Source organism: Ammospiza nelsoni, chromosome W (genome assembly GCF_027579445.1).
Source record: "Ammospiza nelsoni isolate bAmmNel1 chromosome W, bAmmNel1.pri, whole genome shotgun sequence".
Taxonomy (NCBI): domain Eukaryota; kingdom Metazoa; phylum Chordata; class Aves; order Passeriformes; family Passerellidae; genus Ammospiza; species Ammospiza nelsoni.
In genome coordinates this window covers 16,124,457-16,146,867 of record NC_080668.1, presented here as the reverse complement: position 1 = coordinate 16,146,867, position 22,411 = coordinate 16,124,457, and the positions used below count along the sequence as shown (strand labels likewise).

Sequence of the window (22,411 nt, the reverse complement as noted above, 5' to 3'; positions counted from 1 at the left end):
AAAAGAATTTATTGCTCTCTTGTCAGAAGAAACGAACCTCGCTCAGCCCTGAAGACGCCGTTAGGATTAAGAGGAAGAAGTTGACACTGACCAGACAGAATCCTGTATTTGAATGGAATTTATGCATCATGTATGAGGTGTATGAATGTTGGGAATTTAGCTGACTAGAGACTGGAAAAGTACAAGGCCGTGGCTAATTCCAAGTCCTGCACCTGCAAGATAGCGTGTCCTTGGGCCTAGCTGGGTATGATAACAAGTAGACAGAGACACATGGGAAATAGAGAATGTAGGCCCAAAGGAATGAGGAAGAGTTGATGGTATAGTTTGACCAATAGATCGCTCGGCTTACAGAATATTCATACGCTTATTACTTGCTGTATAAGTGTCTGATGCTCTCTTCAATAAACGGAACTTGCTTATCACTCATATTGAGTGTCGGAGTCTCCCCTCACTGACAAATGGCTCATCCCCGACAAAGGCCTCATTCTGCAACATATGAATATGCAACAGGCTGTTGTTTTTAATGGTTAATCCTCTGTTTAGTGTGTCCTTTTTCAGGCTTATGTTGGCCAGAGGTCCCTAACTCTTTGTTTCTATTGTCTCATATTGTCCTAATCCAAATTGTCCAAATTTTTATTACTCTAATTATATTGCTATTTGAATAACCATTTTATTAGTATTAAACGTTTAAAATTTTAAAAACAAGTGATTGGCATTTTAAACAGTTGAATGACAAGCACCTGGCCGTTTTTAACCCTTTGCTTTATTTCTGTCTCCTACTGTCTTTTTATTAAACTTTTAAAATTTTACCAGGAAAGTGAACCTCATTTTTCCCATGACGTTGTGTGGAAGGACTTTTACAATGTAACTTAAGGCTAAAGAAGATTGAATGAGTTTTTGGCGGAGAGATCCCCCTCACTACCAGCACTGTATAAACAAATACCTGCTCTGTAGCTGTCTGAAGAGTTTTATTTTCTTGCCTAGTTTTGGGCATCAGTGGGCAGTTCGGAAAGGCTGTACCTTCGTCCTTGTACCTCAGCAATAGGGAAAGGAAGACGGCAACATGCGGCCGGGAGTTTAGAAAAAAAGGAGGCTGCGTTCTCCGAAGCCTCGAGAGAGAAACCCCACGGGGGTATGCCCCAGTGGATTCTCCCTTTATTCGAAAAAAGTTGCAGGATTCCTCTGTCTCCTTTATGAACACCGGCTTTTCATAGCGTGGTTTTCCTCACAAGTGGGAGCCCGGGAGAAGTTGAGGGCGGGGACCGGAGCTGAAAGGCTGGGTGGGGCCGGGCGGCCATTTCACTGCCGTCTCTATCACACCCGAGGCCACGGACCCTAGACTAGGCCGCCGTTGCTACGGTGACCGGCCAGTGGCGCCCCGCCCTGCACCGCGCGCCGAGCCCCGCCCCGGCCAATCGGAGGGATGGTGGCAACGGAGCGAGGTTCCCTTTGTTCAGCCATTTTAGAATCGTTAGTGGGTTTTGGCACTGAGCTGCGGAGGCAGAGGATTGTCTGCTTCGCTCCCTCGCTACTTCTCTGCCGTCGGGGTCTGGGATGGTGTGGGTAGGTGTTTGGGCTACTAGGGGCGGGCTGGGACGTCTCATCTCCGGCAGCCACTGCCTGCATGCCTACGGGCGGCAGTATGGCCGGTTGGATAGCTAGGCAGCCAGCCGTGGGCCCGGCAGCCGTTATGGGTTTTCGCGCCGCCGCTGGGAGGGGAGCCATGCGGACCCGGACCTAGGCTGCTCCCTCTCTACCCGCTGTCGTTGGCGGGCTGTGTCGTCTCGTCCGGATGGCTTGGATGATGGGGGAGGACCGGGCATCCACCCACCTCTCCAGCTCCCTCGGCTCCTCTTGGTGCTACAACTGGTGTCGTCCCCGCAGCCTTGCGGTGAAAGTCACCTGGGAAATATAAGAAAGTGTCCATATTTCCTGCCTTTTTTTTTTTTTTCTCTGGGCTGTAGAGGGTCCCTGCTAACCAGGTCTGGCTAGGTGGGTTTTCGGTTTTTTTGGTGTTGTTTTTTGTTTTCTTTTTTCTTAAGAAATATTCGAAAGGAGTGAAATTCCGTAATTATTTTGTACTTATGTTTGTTTGCTTCCTTGGGGAGCTTGTTAGTTTAGGTGCTTAATGGAAATAGCTGATGGAACTCGTAAAGCCTTTGTGGAGTGACTGTACAAAAGGCACAAACGCATTTTGGGGTTGGCATAAATGGTTTATTCAGTCTTCAAGTTCTTGATTTCCTTGCTGTGAAGGTAATTCCACTCCCTTGAATTTGCGCTCAGGACCCAAGAGATCTTCCTACTGTGAGGCTTGTTCTGCTATGCACTCTGGCCACCACAGGTTCATAACTTGTTTGCTTGCCTTCTTGGCTGTTTAAGTAGTCCTTAATGTGGTATTTAAATATTTCCCAGATATTAGAAAATCCTTACAACAGTAATTGACCAAAACATTAATTTGTGAGTAATCAAACAGAAAAAATAATTGCATGTCCAAGATCATACAAGGAGCCTTTGTTAGAATTGCGAAGTGAGCCTATGATTCTAATGAAGAATCTCATGTGTGTAAAAATAACTGTTTGTGGTCTGTTTCTAAAAGTCCTCACTTTGCATCTGCTGCATGAACTGTAGTTATTTTGGCATTATATATGGGAGGTTGGAGGAAAGCTGCTCACAGTTGAGAAGAGTAGTTTTTATATGATCATTAGTACTTTAGAGTGTATTTGTTCAAAATTCTTCTTGAGGAAGAACTTCTTTACTGTGTGGGTGACCGTGTACTGGAACAGATTGCCTGGAGAAGTTGTGGAGTCTCCCTCACTGGAGATATTCAAGAACTGTCTGGATGCAATCCTGTGCCATGTGCTCTAGGATGACTCTGCTTGAGCAGGGGGGTGGGACGAGATTACCCACTGTGGTCCCTTCCAACCTGATCCGTTCTGTGAAAATATCTAGTTAGCTTATGCTCAAAGCACTATAATGAAAAGGGATAATTATGATCCTGCAAAAACAGGGTAAAAAAGGCGTTTACTCTGTGTTAAAGGTGGAAGGCTCTGATTAGAATTAATATTGACTAAGGACCATTTTTACCATTGGATATAGGCAGTGAAACAGACTTCAGAGACTTCTGAAATTGATATAAATGTAAGCACAACTGCTAAATTGAGCTAAGCATGCCTTGTGGCAAGAAGATAAAAATAACATTATTGGTGGGTTTATGAATGTAGACTTATTGGATTATCTGGCATATGTTTTTTTCTAGTATATTTATTTAGATTGCAGTTTAGGGAGTGCTTGTATGCAGATATTCAAGATAATCAATATATGTGCTTAATTTTAGGTTCGTGTTGTAAATTGGAGCAACACCAGGGACTGAATTATCTTATAATCAGGTGATAGGTACACACAGAGCTGTCCAGCAGACTGGCAGATTTGGAATAGAGTTTAATTCAATCAAATTTAATTCCTATTCCCACTTTGGGCACACCAAGATGCTATAGCTACAAAGGAGATTGGCAGAAGACCAAGTATAATCCTCCTTCATAAAAGCTGATATTCAGAATCTGTATGGTCTGAAGATCAGGGCTAAAAGGAATACTGAGATTTTATTTTTGAAATGTTTCATTGATAAAGATCTCCTTTTGTAGACTCTGCATTGTCACTGTCATAACAGTTTGGACCACAGGTTTGTGAAACTTCTGCACCAATCAAAGCATTGTCAGTAGAATTCTGTCAGTGATCCAACAGGGGGAGGATTTTTCTTGGCTTTTTTTTTTTTTTTTTGAAAGGGCTAGGACTGTTTTTACCATCATTTTCATGTGTTAATTATGTTGCAACTTTGAGTAGATTTGACCAGATAAATGAATTTTACTAGTTAATTCAGTTGCAGATTCTTTGAACATTCAAGTACATGTACCAGAATATTTTTGTTACCTATTCCACTTCTTTAAATTAATTTATAGCTTGATTTGGATAGCTCGGATAGGTTTTCTATATATTTTGATAGATTTCATATCTATATGATGATTGAAAAAACGAATATGTATTTATGTGTATAATATACAGAAGCTACAGGGACTCAGGATAAAGACTGTAATTAGTATTGAAATTGTATTTTAAAAATATTTAATTGGTAGATATATATTTGTGTAGACCCAGTGTCGTTTGGTTTATATATGAGATCTATCATATACATGATAAATCAGTGTACATAATAATCTGTTTATGAATGTGCACATGGAGGCCATGAAATGTGGCATTTTTTTAATGCTATAGAAATAAATTTCCAAACATCACTTTTAGCCTTCAGTTTTCCTTTTCCAGACCAGATTCCAGAGTGTAACTTAATCAATTAAAAAAAATCACTGTTAATTTTCTGCGTACTGAATGCTTTGAAATTTTGTTTGTGTATATGTACATTTTTAGTCAAACAAAATTAACATGTTAAGAAAACTTAGGGGTTTGGAGCCTTGAGGATAAAGTTACTGTTAAATTAGTCCTCTGTTAAATTAATTTTATATAACATTTTCTACTAGTCATTGTGCAATCCCTTGAACATTCAAAATATGCTGCTTATGTAGAAGCTGCCATTAAGGGCATTGATTTAAATAATTGATTGATGTTAAATATAACGGCAGAGGAAAAGGCAAGATAAAATGTTTTTTGGAGAATATGAAATAGTATGTAAGTAGGTACAAAGATGCAAGGAAACTGTTACTCTATTAGAAACCAAAAAGGAAATACTTGCAGAAATTATGGTGAGGTATCACAGACCGGGGGCTTCCAAACCTAGTTAGGAGGTATATGATCATCATTAGTAACTTCTGGCATCCAGAGTCACATGTCTTTCTAACCACACAAAACCAGAATCTCATCTATGGCTTTTCTGCTCCCAGCTTTCCTACTGGATGTTCTTGTCTTGCAATCTAGGATTGCAGTCCAATGCTCATACTCACCTTCCCCATCCATTCATGCACCTGCAGAAGTTTACTCTAATTTTTCACTTCAGCCACATTCTTTCCCCTTGCACATGTTCAAATCCTGAATCTTCACTTCCAGCAAGTACAAAGTGGAACCTTAGTTACCCCTGTGTGTATGCCATCACCCTAATCCTGGTCTTCCTCCTTCATCATGTTTCGATCCTCTTTCTATATCCTGAACTAGAAGTGCAGGTCTGCCTGGAGGCAGCAGAGCTGTTCATTGTTGTTGAATGCAGATGGTGGCTGCAGTAGTTCCTGTGTTTACAGAGCCTTTATAGGACCTAGTAGGTAGTTACTCTGCTGCCTGTGTAAATGCAGCGAGAGCCAGGAGCCATGGCTCATTTCAGGATTGAGCATATCACAAAGCAAACATGAGTGGTATATGCACTATAGTTTGGCCACCTTTCTTATAGAGAAACAAGGAAAGTCAGTAGCAGACAACTGTGGAGAGACAAGAGTAATTCTCATTGAAGAATAAAAAGCACAGGTCTGAATTTTAAACCAAATAAGCTAAATCAATGCAGAAGTCCAAATAGACGCCTTTATTTCAGTCTGCTTCACATCAGCTGAGCTTGAGTCCATTCCTTTAAAAAAACCCCAAACATAAGGCAGCCTTAAATTTAAAGAAATTGTTCCACACAGGATCTTTAAAATTGACATATAAGCAAGTTTAAGCTAAACTGAAATAACTTTCTTGTGCAGTCAAGCCCTGAGCTAGCTGCCTGAAAATCAGGAGGGATTTTACTGCATTCTGTTAGATGTAATGTAGGCAAGTGGAGTTGACATAAGAGGTGAAAGTTTCAGTTGTTGACTTAGGTCCATAAGTAGTTAAAAACAAAGAAGATCGGGTTTGAATGAACCTTTTGAGCACATGGGAACCAATTGCATTAACAAGAACACTCTAATCATGTAATTACATTCTTCACTCTTATGTGAGAGACTAGTCAGCACTAGGTTGAAAACACGAGTCTGAAGAGACATGCTATTGGAGCTCCACGGAAAAGGAATTAAGGTAGACAAAGTGATGAGAGGAAATGATTGGTTAAAAAAATTATAGTTTTGTGGTTTTTTTCTTGCACAGTGCAAATGTGTGTATTTGCGTGTCACATCTTCAAATATCTGTTTATTTAAAAATCCTTTAACCTTTGATGTGTAAAAATCCAGTTGGTCATTTGGTCACATTACCAAACATCTTCAGACATCTTCCCTTCCAAAGTCCTCCTATCTGTAGAAAATACTATAAAAAGTCTTGTATTTCTTGACTAAAAACTGGGTAATGCACTGTAATTTCACACAATGTTTTGCTTCTGGAGAATACCCTATTAAAGTTGTTCTCTGAGCCAATGAGTACTTGTAATATATTTTGCAATTTATAATATATCTTTCAGTTTAGCAAGGAAGCATATTTTAGGTTAGGCACTCTCCATTCTAATGATTCTCTTAATTTCTTGGTGATTGCACAGAATCAAAATATCAAATGAAAATTAAATAAAGCACAATTGGCGGTATTTTCACAGCTTCCTTCATTTAGAGTGTATATTTCAAGACATGCTTGATTTGTTTGCTACTTACATTTGCAGTCCTTTAAAATGTGGATTGGAAAAGATGATACTGAGAAGGGAATTTTGAGACAGAAGAGAATCTTGCATGTAACAACTACTGAGTTCAATCTCTCATTAATAGTTGTAAAATGTGTTTCAAAAATAAGAAAGCTTTCTTTTAGATAAGAAAAAATGAATATAATATATGAAGTTCCATGCTTTAATAGTTTTCCATTTAAAATTATGGACTTTTATCTCTGGACATGAGATTAAAAATTGGCAGGCATTGAGATTACTGCTGTTGCTTTGTTTCTTTTATGCTATGTAAGAGGGCAAATGGAGCATAGTGAGGCTTGCATAACCTTAGATCCGCTGGGGTGGAACGCTCCCTGTTTTTAAAAAATAAGCAATTAAGATAGCAGAGGCTGTCTTTTTAGGGTCTTTTTGTAGGTCTTGCTTTGAATAAGCATATTTGTCCTGGCTTAAAGGACAGGTGTCTGCCAAGGAAGGTGGGAACCTCCCTTGGAATGGAAAATGTGACCCCCTTCCCTCTGAATTATTATAACTTTGAGATTACAGGGCTTTCAGGAAAAGATCTGGGAAAACAAATAACAGTTCTTTACTAGTGTGTGTGTGTGTGTATATATCAAGGCAAACAAATGGCAACAACAACATCAGCAACAACAAACAAAAAAACCAGACCTGACAACAGCCTTCTCTGGGCTGCCAAGTGCTTTTCCTTTTGGTGTAGTTACGGTCACGGCCAGCAGGGGCGATGTTGGCTCCCAACTTGGCAGGGCAAGTGTGATGATTTCCCCTTTAGCTGCAGGGGGAGCTGTGGCGTGAGCGCAGCCTCCTCTCCACATGGGTAATGGTGAATCAGTTGACGGGAGAGAGAGAAAAGGGGCTTCCTCTTCCTTTGCAAACTCGGGGTGGGGGGGGATGGGGGAGAGGGACCTGGTCTCAGTGCCCCTCCAGATAGTGAAGTGGACTGTCACAGGAACTTCGGAGCAGCAGGCCAGAACAGCAAATGTGGGCACGCCTGGGGTGGCAAACAAAATGTAGCAGAAACTCCGCAGCTGCAGCAAGAGCCATGGGGGTTAAGCGGACACAGGGTGTTGTGTTAAAGTGTTGCAAGAAACCCAAAGCAGTAGCAGAAAATCAGCAGGGTTGGGCAGCGGCAGCTGGGATCCCGCAAACAGCCGGGAGGCATTGAGACAGCCCTGTGGAGGAGAGAGGGGTCCCAGGTTTTCCCCTGAGACATCCGAGTAGATAGCGAGGGTCCTGTCCAGTGAGATCGGGTGTTGATAAGATCCCAGTTCAATGGCCACTCTTATGAGCAAAGCCTCGCTCATGATAGAAGCAGTAAAAGACAGAGCTCTGCGGTGGCAGCGAATTCTTCCCACAGCAACTGTAGCCTGGCCGTCTCCTTTCCAATCTGAGAGCGAGAGAGTGAGGAGCCAAGCCCACCCCCTCTGGCCAAAATCTTGCAGCATCCCTGCCCCTCCCAAGAGAAAATTGTGCCTGCATCTGCTCTTCCAGCCTGCTGCTCCGAAGTTCCTGCTACAGTCCATTTCACAACCTGGAGGGAAACCAACCACACCCCTGCCCTGCTCCTTCCCCCAGCATATCTCCTGTTCCTCTTAAGCACCCATCGCCACCATCTCCTCGGCAACAAACAGGAGGAAAAAAAAAAAAAAGGGAAAAATTCTAACCCTTAACAATATTTCAGGATGTTTCCAAATTCAGCAGTAATGCAGATTTTATTGGACATAAGGGTTCTTTAAAACTTTCTTTGCCACACTTATTTCTTGAACTTTTGGAGAAAGAGAATACTCTTGAAAACAAATAACTATATCATAATTTATCTGAGGTTATACAAGTTGAGTTTATACTATGATAGAAATTTTGAAAGTTGGCCTGTGAGTTATTCGTTATCGGAGTTTGTATTTTCACAAAAAACAGATGATACTTAGATTTTTACATATAGGGAAAACAATAATAGAAAATACGATTTATCAATTTGGCAGCAGTGATAATTAATTTATGTGGATGCCAGCCTGGTCAGGGAGAGAGAAATGGCAATCATTTCTCACAGTGGCTTGTGAGAATTTTAGGGAGTTGTAGGAATGTGATAGCTTGTTAGTATAAACAATCTGCAGGTGGTGTTTTTCCACTGTTTTTCTGTTCTTCTCAAGGACGGTGTGCGAGAAACATGTTTTTATTTAACTAGCCAATCAAGCAGAATGTATCGTATCGGTCTATATAAGCCGGAGAGTCCTTTGTATTAAAGCTTCTTTTTTTCCTCTTGCAATTCAGTCTCTCGTCTGTTCTTGTATCGTTCTTGGCTCAAGGGTGACAAATTTATATTTTTCATCCCATTTTCTTGATGCTCTTGTTTTATCTAAGGTTTACAGCAGAAAGAATGAAGTGTTAGAATTGAGAGATTTGGTGATAAAGTGATAAATAAGGAAGTGAGATGCTCATTTCAGAAATTGCCCAGTATAGAAGAATTTGATATCTGTGATAAAACATGACATCTATTAGAAGAAATTATAGAAAATATGCTATAGTATGTGATTTTGGGCCCTGGAATATCCCTTGTAGCATCTTCTGTGCAGATTACAAGAGATACCTCAAGGTCAAAGGCAATTTAACAAAGTGGTCATATGCAGTGTAATGTTTTCATTGCAATTTAATCCTTGGGTCCTCCATAAGAGGATATTAATTTAAGGTAATAAAATTCATAAAACTTTTCACAGTTTTGTATAGATGAAGTTACTGCAGCATTGCATCTGGGAAAACCTGAATGAAGGCAAGCAATTTTATTTGTATTTTTAACTTGAGTGAAGTCTAACTGTCCTGTTTATACTAGGTAAGTGTATATTAGGGAAAACTGGTTATTATACATGTGTTCTTTGATATTGTGCTAATTTAGTCATGAGTATGTGTGGGACTGAACTCTGCTTTCCTTTGAAGTTCAATTTCGAAATTCAGAAGAAATACTAAAACTCAGTGTTGGTCTTAATCATGCTGAACAACTTTCTTAGAATCATGGATTCATCTAAGTTGGAAAAGATCTTTTAAGGTCATCAAGTTCAATTGTAAACCTAACACTGCCAAGCCTACCACTAAACTGTGTCCCTAAGTGTCACATCTACACATCTTTGAATCCCTCCAGGGGTGGTGACTCCACCACTCAACTGGGCAGCTTGATAACCCTTTTTCCTAATATCCAATTGTAGTGGTTGGAGATTTCGCCAATTTGGAGATTTCCTGGGCGGTACACCAATGAGTGTGGTGGGTTTCAGTGCTGGCCAATCACCAGTGCACTCATTTCCTGCTGTGAGGTAGGATTAGGAGAAAAGCAAAGCAGGCTCAAAACTTTAAAACAGTATAAGAAAAATTTATTAACAGTAACTAAAAGAAAGAGTAATAAAAATCAGAAAACTTTCAGAACACTTCTCTCCCCACAACCTTTTCTTCCCACTGACAATGTAAAGAAACAAAACCTAAACTTTCAGTCAGTTTACCACCTCTAAAATAGTCTTTCTTCAGTTCACTTAGGGAGAGAAGTCCCTCTTGTTCATGTTATGGAGACTTTACAAGAAAAAACAGTTTTCTCATGGCTCTGTCACAAATAGTTGCCACCCGGGGAAATCTGCAATTGTGAAGTCCCTGCCATTTTCCACAAGCTTTTCCCACAGCTGTGTTTATGGGCTATGTCAACTTATGGGGTACAGCTTTGAATATGAGCTGTTCAAAGGCAAAAGTTCGCATTATCTATCTCTAAAATCATCTTCATCTCTGGGAACAGAGGTCTTGTCTCTCTGGGGGCACAGGGTCTTCACTCTTCTCGTAGATTACAGCTACTTTAGCATCTGTTTACTTTAGCACGGAGGCCATTGCTCGATATCTACAATTTGAACACTTTCATCTCCCCATACCTTCATGCATTATAGGTGTTATAAATGATCAAATCGAAAGCCAAACTTATAAGAAAATTTAGCAATGATTTATTAAATTGTCAGCGAGACCAAATTTCGATCGTCAAAAACCACCACAGCCAAGGGCAGTGTTGAACCTGGGATCGGCGCTGGGTGAACACACGGATCTGACCCCCGAATGTCAGTCTCCCCTGTTCACAAATGCTGCTTTGCGCAGCGAGTTCTTATACAGTTTATTCCGCCTGAGGCAGAGATGACCGAATGTTCTTTTGTGTCCCTTCACATGCAGAACCGGGGCTATACATGTGCAGAGTTAGACAAAGTCCAGTCCAGGTGTCTAGATGTTGTCAGAGAACTTCGGGGAAGTCAGTATTCACATGTAACAGGGTGGCACCGTTAATCATCCTGGTAGATACAATCTTCGAGGCGATAATCACTCTTGAGTGGTCCTGGCAACCCAGGGAAGCCGGTGATTATCACCCAGGAAGTTTCCATTCTTACGTTAAAGAACCCGATGTTATCTTAACGTGTCCGGGAACTAGATGAATATGAATAAGACACTGCTCCCGGCTGGGGTGGTCAAAAGACATAGTTTGGATCTTACAGTATTTTATACATCAATAGCATGAATTATCTCTATCATATACTACATAGGGAAAAAGAGTCTTTCTCCATAGCTTTACAAGAGGATTTCATCCCCAAGATTAAAGCATCTCTTCATCTCTCCCATCTGGGACTTGACTTCTTCACTGACTTCAATGTCTTCATGTTGCTCCTTTACATGCTTGCATCTTGTTCCTTTCTCTCACTCGAGGGAGGATTGAAGGACTGAAAGGGTTAATATGTCGTCTGGAGCCTGCAGATGGTCACCTGACTCTGGCTGGCAGCTTGCAGTGAAACGGCTGTGGCTGGGAGGGGCGGCTAGGATCTAATCAGCCAGGCCAGAACTTAGCGGCAGCAGTCCGGGAAGTGGGGGGAGGGGAGGGGAGGTGCGGGGGTGGCTTCTCCTTCCCCCTGCCCGGTGGTTGTGGGCGAATCAATCTCCATGGTGGTGGGATTCGGGAGCTGGCCCCGGCCCGGGGCTGCTCCTGGGGCCCAGCTGGCCCTGGGCTGGGAGGGGCAGGGCTGTAGCAAGCAGCCAGATGTTAGCAATTGCCATCATGGCCTGGCCCGGCTCTGTGGCCTCCCCTCCCCTGCCTAGCCACCGATGGGGGAGGGGGGTCCGGAGGGTGCCCCGGGAAAGGGGGTCCTGGCCCTTCGGCAGGGGCCACTCAGCCGTGTTACCTCTGCCAGCCAGAAGAGGAAGAGGAACTTTTCGGGTTTCTTTTATCTTTAACATGTGTTTTTCACAGAGGCATGTAGTTTTCTAGTGGGTAAAAGCTTTGCATCACTTCCATAAATGTCTCCCATGCAAAACCAGGACACCAGTGTAAACCTCCCCTGGCACAACTTGAGACTGTTTCCTCTTGTCCTTTCACTTGCTTAAGAGAACAGATCAACCCCCTACCTGACTACAACCTCTTTTTCCAGCTCAACTTGGTATTGTCTGCAAACTTACTGAGGGTGTACTCAATCCCCTCATCAAGATCATTGATAAAGATATTAAACAGAACTGGCCCCAGTACTGAGCCCTGGGAGACTCCACTAGTGACTGGCTCCAGCTGGATGTAGCACTGTTCACCATTGCTCTCTGGGACTGGCCATCCAGCCAGTTCTTAACCCAGCAAACAGTATTCCCATCCAAACTATGTGCTGCAGCTTGTGCAAGAGGATGCTGTGGGAGACAGTGTCAAAGGCTTTACTGAAGCTGATAGACCACATCCCCAAAGTGGGTCACCTGGTCATAGAAGGAGATCAGGTTGGTCAAGCATGACCTGCCCCTCCTAAACCCATGCGGGCTAGAACTGATCCCCTGATTGTCCTGTATGTGTTGAATGATGGTACTCAAGATGATCTGCTCCATGACCTTCCTTGGCACTGAGGTCAGGCTGACAGGCTTGTTGTTCCCCAGATCCTCCTTTTGGCTAACCTTGTAGATGGGCATCATATTTGCTCACCTCTAGTCACCTGAAACCCCCCTGGTTAACCAGGACTGTTGGTAAATTATTGCAGGTGACTTGGTGAGCCCTTCTGCCAGCTCCCTCAATACTTTTGGGTGGATCTCATCTGGCCCCATAGACTTGTGAGTATAAGTGGCATAGCAGGTCAGTAACCATTTCCTGGACCCCTCTGCCCTTCAGGGCTTCCTCACAAGGGACTCTGTCAACCAGGCCCTTTAACAGGCCAAAGTCTGTCCTTTGGAAGTCCAAGGTGGCAGTTCCCTAGTTGGCTCTCATTGTGTCAAGAAGTTATGTTCTGCATACTCCAGGAACCTCCTGGACTGTTTTCTCTTTGATGTATTGTATTTCCAGCAGATGTCTGGTAAGTTGGAATCTCCCAGCTGCTTATAGAATATTTCATCTGACTCTTCATGGTGGTTGAGTGGTCTGTAACAAACTCCCACCAGGATAACTGTCTTGTTGGCTTCACCCCTGATCCTTACCCATAAATATGTGACCCTTTCATCACCACTGGCAAGCTCTAGACAGTCAAAATGCTCCCTAACATACAGGGGCTACCCTGCTGCCTCTCTTGCCTTGCCCGTCCCTTCTGAAGAGTTTATGGCCATCCATTGTAGCATTCCAGTTGTGTAAGTCATCCCACCATGTCTCCATGATGGCAGTTTGTCAGGATCCGTCCTAGTGAACAGATGACCTGATGGTTCGTAGGAATGATCTCAAAGTGCAAAAACCAACACGGTACAAGGGGGTTTGCAGTGATAATCAAATCAAATGCAGTTTTATTGAAATAACCACAGCAAAAATGCGATAGAGGGATTAAGGGAGAGAAAAAGATGGAGAAAGAGAGAGAGAGAAAGGGGATATAGCTACCAACGCAGAGACGAAGTCCTTTGGTTCAGTCCAGTCGCGGGTCCGCCTGCTATGCTGGGGAGATCTCAAAGGCTCTAGCTAACTCAGAGGTTTTTATTATTGAAAATTGTGAGGGGGGGGGAACAGATACAATAGGGAACAGATGTAACAGGTAGTCTATGTTCTCAGCAGTAAGCGAGAGCCATTGTTTTCTTGGTTCAGTGGTCACAATCTGCAGGCAAACATCTTGCTTTGGTCAGCTTGCCTCCCCCACACACCTCCCCGGGTTGGGGGTTTCAGTCCCAGTCCTTGGAAGGAGCAGAGGGGTCTTTTAGGAGTTTCATGTCTCAGTCCTTGATGGAGAGGCTTCTTACATCTCAGTCTGTCTGTCACGGTGGTTGTAAAACAGGTGAGGGTCTTCTGTGGGAGACCACCTGAAACTCAGGAGAAGTCCAGCCAGGCTGAGAGGTGGGACAGCTTCCAAAGCTGCTTTGTTGCAAACGGGACACGGTGCCCCCTTCTTAGCATACAGCAAACACACCTGTGAAAACAATAGCTTAACACTGAGCTTTCAGGTCTCAGGGCCCATGGCGTGTGACTTTTCTCCTTCAGAGCCAGATATTCTGGACAGGGGGGTCTTCTCTTCAGTGGTCTCCCAAGGATGATCGCGAGGCAGATGAGGGAAAATTCAGACAGACTCTCACACAGCTATATCATAGTTTTTCCAGCTGTGCAATGTTTGTTGCTCCTCCTGTTTGTTATCCATGCTACGTGCATTGGTGTAGATGCACTTCAGCTGGGCTATTGATCTGGCCATCTTTTTAGGGGGAGAAGCCCTCATTCCCATGTGATTCTTTTCAGGCACTTCCATAGTTTCTGATAAATCAATAACCCCTGTGTCTTTGCTGCAACATAGATCTCCATTTCCTACCTCCACTGAGATGGCAGAGCAAAGGACCTTGCTAGCACACCCCTCAGTCACATGCCTCCCCCCCACTCCTTCCCCCAGCTTACCTGTAGCAAGCTTGGTTTTATCCCTTTCCTCCTTCAAAGATAGCGTAAAGCTCTTTCAATGAGCCCTGCTAACTCCTGTGCAAAGATCCTTTTCTCCCTTTGAGACAGGTGAACCCAGCAGGCCTGGTGTTGTATAGACTGACCCATGATCGAGGACCCCAAAGTTCTGCCAGTGACACCACACTCGGTGCCAGGTATTGAGTTGCTGCCTCTTCCTGATTCTTCCTTCGTCATTCCTTGTGACTGGAAGGATAGAGGAGAACACTACTTGTGCCTTTGATCCCTTAACCAGTCATCCCAATGCCCTGAAGTTTCTCTTGATTGCCCTCAGACTTTTTGTTGCAACCTCATTGCTGCCTACCTGAAAAATCAGTACTGGATAATAATCTGAGGGCTGTACTGGGTAGGAAGCTCTCTGTTCACATCTTTCATGCCCCAGGGAGGCAGCGGACATTGCAGCGGACATCCTTAAGGAGTGAGTCTGATCTGCATATGGTACCTTCTGTTCCCTTCAGAAGGGAGTCTCCTAAAACTTTGATATTATTTGTACTGGTATGCAATGATGGTAAGACCAAGTTTTACAAAAGAGATTTTTAATTTAGGGGTGTAATTTTTAATCTAGTGCATTGTCAAATTCTGAAAATTATTATTGAAGATGATTTAAACAAATTAAAAAATAGAAAAATAAAGCCCCCAAGAACTAAAAAAGATTGGCTGCCATGTCATGCAGAAAATAGCCCAAACCTTTTTGCAATTGAGTATAATATTTTTTTTAGTTAATATTTAAATTGCAGTAGTACCCAGAAGCTCTACATCTGAATTAAAGTTCTAACACATTAGGCAAGTGTTAAAAAGCATCAGTCTTTTTTGCATATGACTTACTTACAACTGAATTACAAAATAAAAGATAAATGGTCTACAAGAGGCAGATAGAAGGAGAATGCGAACTATGAGAGAGTTTTTATTAAAATAGCCTTAAAGTTCTTTAATGACCTGTGCATTTAAAGTAAATTTAATTATTTAAAATAAGATTTTCCCCACTATTTATATTTCTTTTACCTTTGGGGAAGAAAAAAACCACAACTGTTTAAAAACTTTGAAACATTTGTTCTTTATTAGTTGCATTATTGGTCACATTTTAAGGAAATTATTTAACATCTCTAGCTATTTAGACTATAGTCACAGTTAGGGATCCTCTCTGATTCGAATACAATTCTGATATATTTTACAAACCTACATTAGAGTATTTAAATGCCTAGAATATTGAAAACTTACAACTCAAGTAAAAATTACATTGAAATTCCTCATAAAATTATATTTTTATGGTTTCAAATTCCTTAGGTTTATGTGGATTTTCAAAACTGAAGTAATAATTACTTTTAATTTAATTTTTGGTTTTTAACATTTCTTCTTTTGGCATATGTTGCCTGGAAAGAACACAGAACTTTTCCAAACAGTGTTAAAATGATAATATAAAAGCAAGCCTTTACTTGAAAGCTTTCCAGTACACAATATGGACAAAACTGCACCTGGAATTAGATTAGTACAATTTTATAAGATTAGGTAATTAGTATATCAAGCAAATATTATCCAATTAGAAGAGGAGTTGGTTAGGTAAATTCCCCCCACGTTCTTCCCCATTGGAGTTATTCCAGGGGCTTTCTTGTTATGTCTTCTAAGTTCTAGTGGAAAACAGTGTCCTTGCTAGCCTAAAAAGCAAGGCTAAACAGAATTCCAATAAGCTAGCCTAATATGTGGCAAAGTGCAGCTACTATGCTAAAGTGCCAAAGAGTTAGAAATTATACAGCTATATATTAAAATATATAAAGCTGCAGATATGAAGGAAAAAATCTTTAGGCATCACATAAAATGCTGCATTTGATATAAAATGAGATAAAATAATTGCTATGGGGACTGGTAATGCTTGTAATGTCTACTTAAGGCTGCATTAGTCACCAAGAAATTTTACCTGATTGTTCATCTACACAACAGCAATCTCTCTGTGTAGAAAAAGTAACATAGCTTTACTCTGTGTGTTCCTTTACGCTCATTCAATGCTGCTTCAAAGCTGGTATTATAGATGTAGTTGTAAGACTGCTTTTTCAAAAAAAAAAAATTGGTAGAAATGAGTGAAGAAAGTAAAAACTAAGAACTCAGTAAGAATTATACTTTCATGTACTACTTTTTTTTTTTTTTTTTTTTTTTTTTTTTTTTTTTTTTTTTAACCAGACACTGTAAATGTATAGAATCATAGAAAGGTTTGGGTTGGAAGGGACTATAAAGATCATCTAGCTCCTACCTCCCCCACATGGGCAAGGACAACTTTCACTAAACCAGGTTGCTCAAAGCCCAATCCATCCTGGTGTTAAACACTTCCAGGAATGGGGCAGCCACAGCTTCTCTGGGCAACCTGTGGCAGGGCCTCACCACCCTCACAGTAAAGAATTTCTTACTAATTGCCAGTGTAAACCTACCCTCTTTCAGTTAGGAGCCATTCTTCCTTATCCTATCACTCCATACCCTTGTAAAAAGCCCTTTCCCGGTTTCTTGTAGCCCCTTTAGGTACTTGAAGACTGCAGTAAGGTCACTATGAAGCTTTTTCTTCCCAGGCTAAATGACACCAACTCCCTCAGCCTTTCCACATAGGAAAGGTGCTCTACCCCTCTAATCAACTTGGTGGGCTCATCCAGACTTGCTCCAACAGGTCCATGTCCTTCCTGTGTTGGGGGCCCCAGAGCTGGATGCAGTACTCAAGGAGGGGTCTCAAAATCAGAGGGGCAAAAATCCCCTCCCTCGACTGGCTAGCCACGCTGTTTTGAATGCAGCCCAGGATACGATTGCCTTTCTGGGCCGCCAATGCATATTGCCAGATCATGTCCAGCCTCTTATCCACCAGCACCTCCAAGTCATTTTCCTCAGTGCTGCTCTCAATCCGTTCATCACTCTGCCTGTACTGATACTGAGGGTTGCCCCAACCCAGGTGCAGTACCTTGCACTTGGCCTTGTTGAACCTGATGAGGTTCCCATGGGCCCACTTCTCAAGCTTGTCCAGGTCCCTCTGGATGGCATCCTGTCCTTCAGGTGTGTCAATTGCACCACTCAGCTTGGTGTCATCTGCAGACTTGCTGAGGATACACTCAATCCCACTGTCTGTCATTGATGAAGACATTGAATAGCACCGGTCCCAATATGGACCCCTGAGGGACACCACTTGTCAACAATGTCCATTGGGACTCTGAGCCATTGATCACTACCCTCTGGATGTGACTGTCTAACAAATTCCTCATCCACCAAACAGTCCATCCATCAAATCCATGTGTCTCTCCAATGTAGCGAGAAGGATGTTGTGGGGGACCATGTCAAACGCTTTACAGAAGTCCAGGTAAATGACATCCATAGCCCTTTCCTTGTCCACTGATGTAGTCACTCTGTTGTAGAAGGCCACATGTTGGTGAGGGAGGTTTTGACCTTGGTGAAGCTGTGCTGGCTGTTCCGAATCACCCTGTCCTCCATATGCCTTAGCAGAGCTTCTAGGAGGATGTGTTCCATGATCTTCTCAGGCACAGATGGGAAGCCATGACTTTTCATGGAGAGTGGCTTGGCAACTACATTAGCCAGTTCCCTCAGAACTCTGGGATGCATCTCATTGGATCCCATAGACATGTATGTAATGGTTCCTCAGGTGGACATGAACCTGATCTTCACTTACAGTTGGAGGGACTTTGCTTCCCCAGTTTCCATTTTTCTGTCCATGCACTCGAGAGGTGTCGGAAGAGAGGTTGCCATTGAAGACTGAGGCAAAAGTTGAGTATGTCAGCCTTCTTGTCTGTAGTTACCAGTTTGCTGGCCTTGTCCCTTTCCAAGTTCAGCTCCAGGTTTGCCTTGGCCTTCCTCACTACATCCCTTAACAACTGGACTACATCCCTAGACACTTCTGATTGTACCTGTCTCTTCTTCCACTGCCTGTGCATTTACTTCTTGCTCTTTGACCAGCCATGCTGGCATCTTCTTTCCTTGCCTGATTTCTTGTCCCTGGGGTTCACTAGGTCTTTTACTCCATGGAAGATGTCCTTAAAAATCTGGTAGCCCTGTTCCACTCCCTTGTCTCTGAGGGCAGTCTCCCAGGGGATCCTACTGACTTTCTCCTTGAAGAGCTGTAAATTTGCTTTCCTAAAGTGCAGGGGCCTAACTTTCCTCCTTATGTGACCCTTGTCCCTCAGGACTACAAACTCCACCAGTGCATGATCACTGCAGCCCAGGCTGCCCCCAGTCATGACATCCCCAATTAGTTCGCTTACATTGGTGACCGTCAGATCCAGTATCGGATCCCATCTGGGAGGGTTGTCTATTACCTGGCTCAAGAAGTTATCCTCCATGCATTCCAGGAGTCTCTTGGATTGCCTACAGCTCTCCGTGCTCATTTCCCAGCAGATGTCAGGGTGAAGTCTCTCAGTAGGACAAGAGCCTGCAAGTGCAATGCCTCCTGTAGCTGGAGCAAGAAGACTTCATCACTAGCCTCCCCTTGAAGACGTGGCCTTTAGTAGTTTAGTGGGTTGACCTTGGCTGGAAGCCAGGTGCCCACCAAGCTGCTCTATTACTCCCCAGTGGGACAGGGGAGAGAAAATAAGATAGAAAACAACTTGAAGGTTGAGATAAGGCAGTTTACTAAAGCAAAAGAAGTGAAAATTTGCACGCACATAAGCAAAGGGAAAAAAAGGTTTATTCTCTATTTCCCATTAGCGAGCAATATTCAGACACTTCCTAGGAAACAGGGCTTCAGCATGTGTAGTGGTTGCTCTGGAATGTAAATGTTGTAGAATAACGAATAAACGAATACCCCCCAGTTCCTCCTCTCTCCCTTAGCTTTTATATCTGAGCTGACATCATATGGTACGGAATACCCTTTGGTCAGTTGGGGTCAGCTGGTCTAGTTGTGTCCCTACCCAGGATTTTGCCTACCCCCAGCCCCTTGATGGGGAGAGAATGCTGAGAGACAGTGCTGATGCTGTGCCAGTGCTGCTCAGCAGTAGCCAAAACCACTGGCGTGTTATCAACACCTTTACAGCTCTTAATGCAAAGCACAGCTTGTGAGGGCTGCTAGGGGCAAGTGAGCTCCAGCTCAGCAGGACTCAATACAATCTCTACCCATTATTCCATAGCATTTGCATCATACTTAGAACTCACATAATTTTATATATATACATTTATGGTCTAGCTGATCCTTTGTATTTATTTATCATTACTGGAATCCCTTCTTACCTACACATACAACTTAAACTACATCCTTAAACCATCTCTGTATCCAACACAGAGGTTTGTACATTTTCATTAACTACTATCCCCTGTCCTTTCACAGATAGATATTATTTTCCACAGAGGTTTGTACATTTTCATTAACTACTATCCCCTGTCCTTTCACAGATAGATATTATTTTCCTTTTTCATGGGCTTCTTCCACCCCTCCAGATCCATGACTTGGGCTCCAGTCCATCAGGATGGGTGGTCAGGACAGGAGAAGCACCACAATTAATCATTGGGCACTGGCCCGGTTTGGGTTGTTATCACATTCTCCTTGCTCCTCACAAAATTAATTCTTCATCAGTTCATGTCATCCCTGCTACTTTACTTCCTGCAGCATAAAACTCACACAGATTATTTTCCCCCCAAGGTTAAATTGCTTTGAGGCACACCAGGTCTCCCCATCCTTCTGCATTACCCAGCAAATTACGCCTTGGTCCTTGGGCAAAGACAATCCCACAAATGGGTTTGCCATTTGTCATGGGAGTAGAAATCCACACCAACTTCCCCAGCCACTTCCATATGCATAGTATGGGGACCTTATCTTCTCCCAGTGTGTAGGGGTTTTGTTTGGGCAGGACCAGGGCAGTTAGCAGATCCCCTAGTGTTGACCAGCCAAGTGGCTTCTGCTAAATTTGTATCCCAGTGCTTCCACGCCCCATTACTTAATGCTCTTAACATAGTCTTCAACAATCCATTATACCTCTCAATCTTTCCAGAGGCTTGTGGGTGATAAGGGATGGGATATATCCACTCAATACCATGTTTCTTTGCCTAAGAGTTTATAAAGTTATTTTGAAAATGAATCCCATTGTCTGATTCGATTCTCTCTAGGGTACCATGTCATCACAAATTATGTTTCTCAAGGCCTAAGATAGTGTTTTTGTTGAAAGCGAAGGAAGCCAACCCACCTTGTCGTTGGTCAGCATTGACTTCGATTTATTGATCAATCAGCCACTTTATATAACAGTGTTAATTAACTTCATGCATATTGCAAAATCCAAGCTCATGATAGGTTACAGAGAAAACTCTAACCCCTCCTTTTGTTTACAATACCTGTGGTTTGTCTATTGAAAACAGGATCAGTGTTCTCAGAGAGCCCAAGGACAGAATGTTTGCCTGTTATGGGAAAACTGTCTGAGAATCTTATTGTTTATAAAGTGGTGCTTGAGAGAGCCTAATTGTTTATAGAATCAAGCCTGGGAAATGCTTTACAACTACCTTTTACTTTTCCCTCTGATGTATACCTTCATGGCCTCTTTCTTTAAGCCATGCTTGAACCAGGCTCTCCACATGTTTTGAGCAGTGGCATGGTTTACAGGGTGTGTTTCCAGCCAGGCAGTTGTTGCCTCTACCATGGTATGTAGCTCTTGCCTTGGAGTGTTCGTGGTAGTAGTCCAATGTAGTCAGTTTGCCAGGCCTCACTATATCAGAAACCCAGCCATCACCCTCTATTCCAAGGATAATTTACAGAATCACAAATCAATAAGTTGGAAAAGACCTTTGAGATCATCGGGTCCAACCTATGACCTAACACCACCTTGTCAACTTGACCATGGGACTAAGTGCCATATCCAGTCTTTTCTTAAACATCTCCAGGGATGGTGACTGCCACCTCCCTGGGCAGCCCATTACAATGCCCAATCTATCTCAACCCTTTGTGCTGCACATTGGGCACCAAATAAGGCTGTCATGGCTTAGGAAAGGTATTCCCCAATTAAGTTCTCGCACTGAGGCTTTCCAAACCACACTGCTGCTGACTTCCTCTCCCCTCTTCCCCCCTTCCCCCTGCAGGTGGCCAGAGAGGAGAATTAGAGGCACAAAAGTCAAAGGTCACAGGTTGAGATATGAACAATTTACCAGAAAAAACAATGAGATAAAAAACTGAAAAGTAACAGCAACAATGTTAATAATTAAAGTATGCAAAAAGGGAATGATTCACATGCAAAAATGTTCACCATAGACCCTGAGACAATGAACAATGGCTGACTGGTTCCCCATCCCACCATGCTTTGTTCTATTTGAAAGGGATGCCCTTCTCAAAAGTTGAGAGTCCCTTTTGCCTACCTCTAGCAATGATGTAAGGTGGTAATGAATAACAGAATGTCTTGGCCACACCCCCCTCATGCTGATCTTGGCTGGAACCTGCTTTGATTTCTATATATGTTGAGTAGCTCCCAGTGGTAAAGGATCCTGTATGTAGCCTAAGGAGGAACCTACCCTGGAGGATGATTGTCTAAAGCTTTTTGATGTTCCCACTAATAGTAGAGACTCACATTCATACTCTGATTTGTAGGCTTTTTTCTCTTCCACTGCAAAAAGATCTTATTAAGATGCAAGTCTGGTCATGTTAATGGAAAGAAAACCTATGTCAGTTTTTCTTAGGTATGGATCCATGGCCTGCATCTCTTCCTGCTTTTTCCTGTTCTGTCTCTCAACCTTCCTTTCTGGTTCTTGTTTTCCATATTTAATCTTCTTTTTCTCAAGTGCACTTGGTTTCCTGATAAAATTTGACAGATGTAATTATTGTGTCATAATTTCTGAATAGTAACTTTTGAAGCTCTAATCAATTTCAACCAAATTTGATAGGGGTCCAAAAGTCAAAGATCGTTGAATTTCTACAGCCTGCCTGGCAAGGCAGCAGTCAAGGTAATGAGACCCAAATTAGCACTTCCTTGTTTTGCTGGACCTCGCCTTTCATCTGTTCCATCTGTGCAAGCATCACTACA

The 22,411-nt window shown here is 42.7% G+C and overlaps 1 protein-coding gene across 1 annotated transcript in view; it reads left to right on the top strand.

Annotated features, from left to right (window-relative positions):
- Positions 1-1,466: 1,466 nt before the first annotated feature.
- LOC132086122 (transportin-1-like) overlaps positions 1,467-22,411 on the top strand; it is a 157,583-nt gene continuing 136,638 nt past the window's right edge. The window contains exon 1 of the mRNA XM_059491581.1: positions 1,467-1,563. The gene's annotated coding sequence lies outside the window, so the exon portion shown is untranslated. The remainder of the gene's footprint in view (positions 1,564-22,411) is intronic.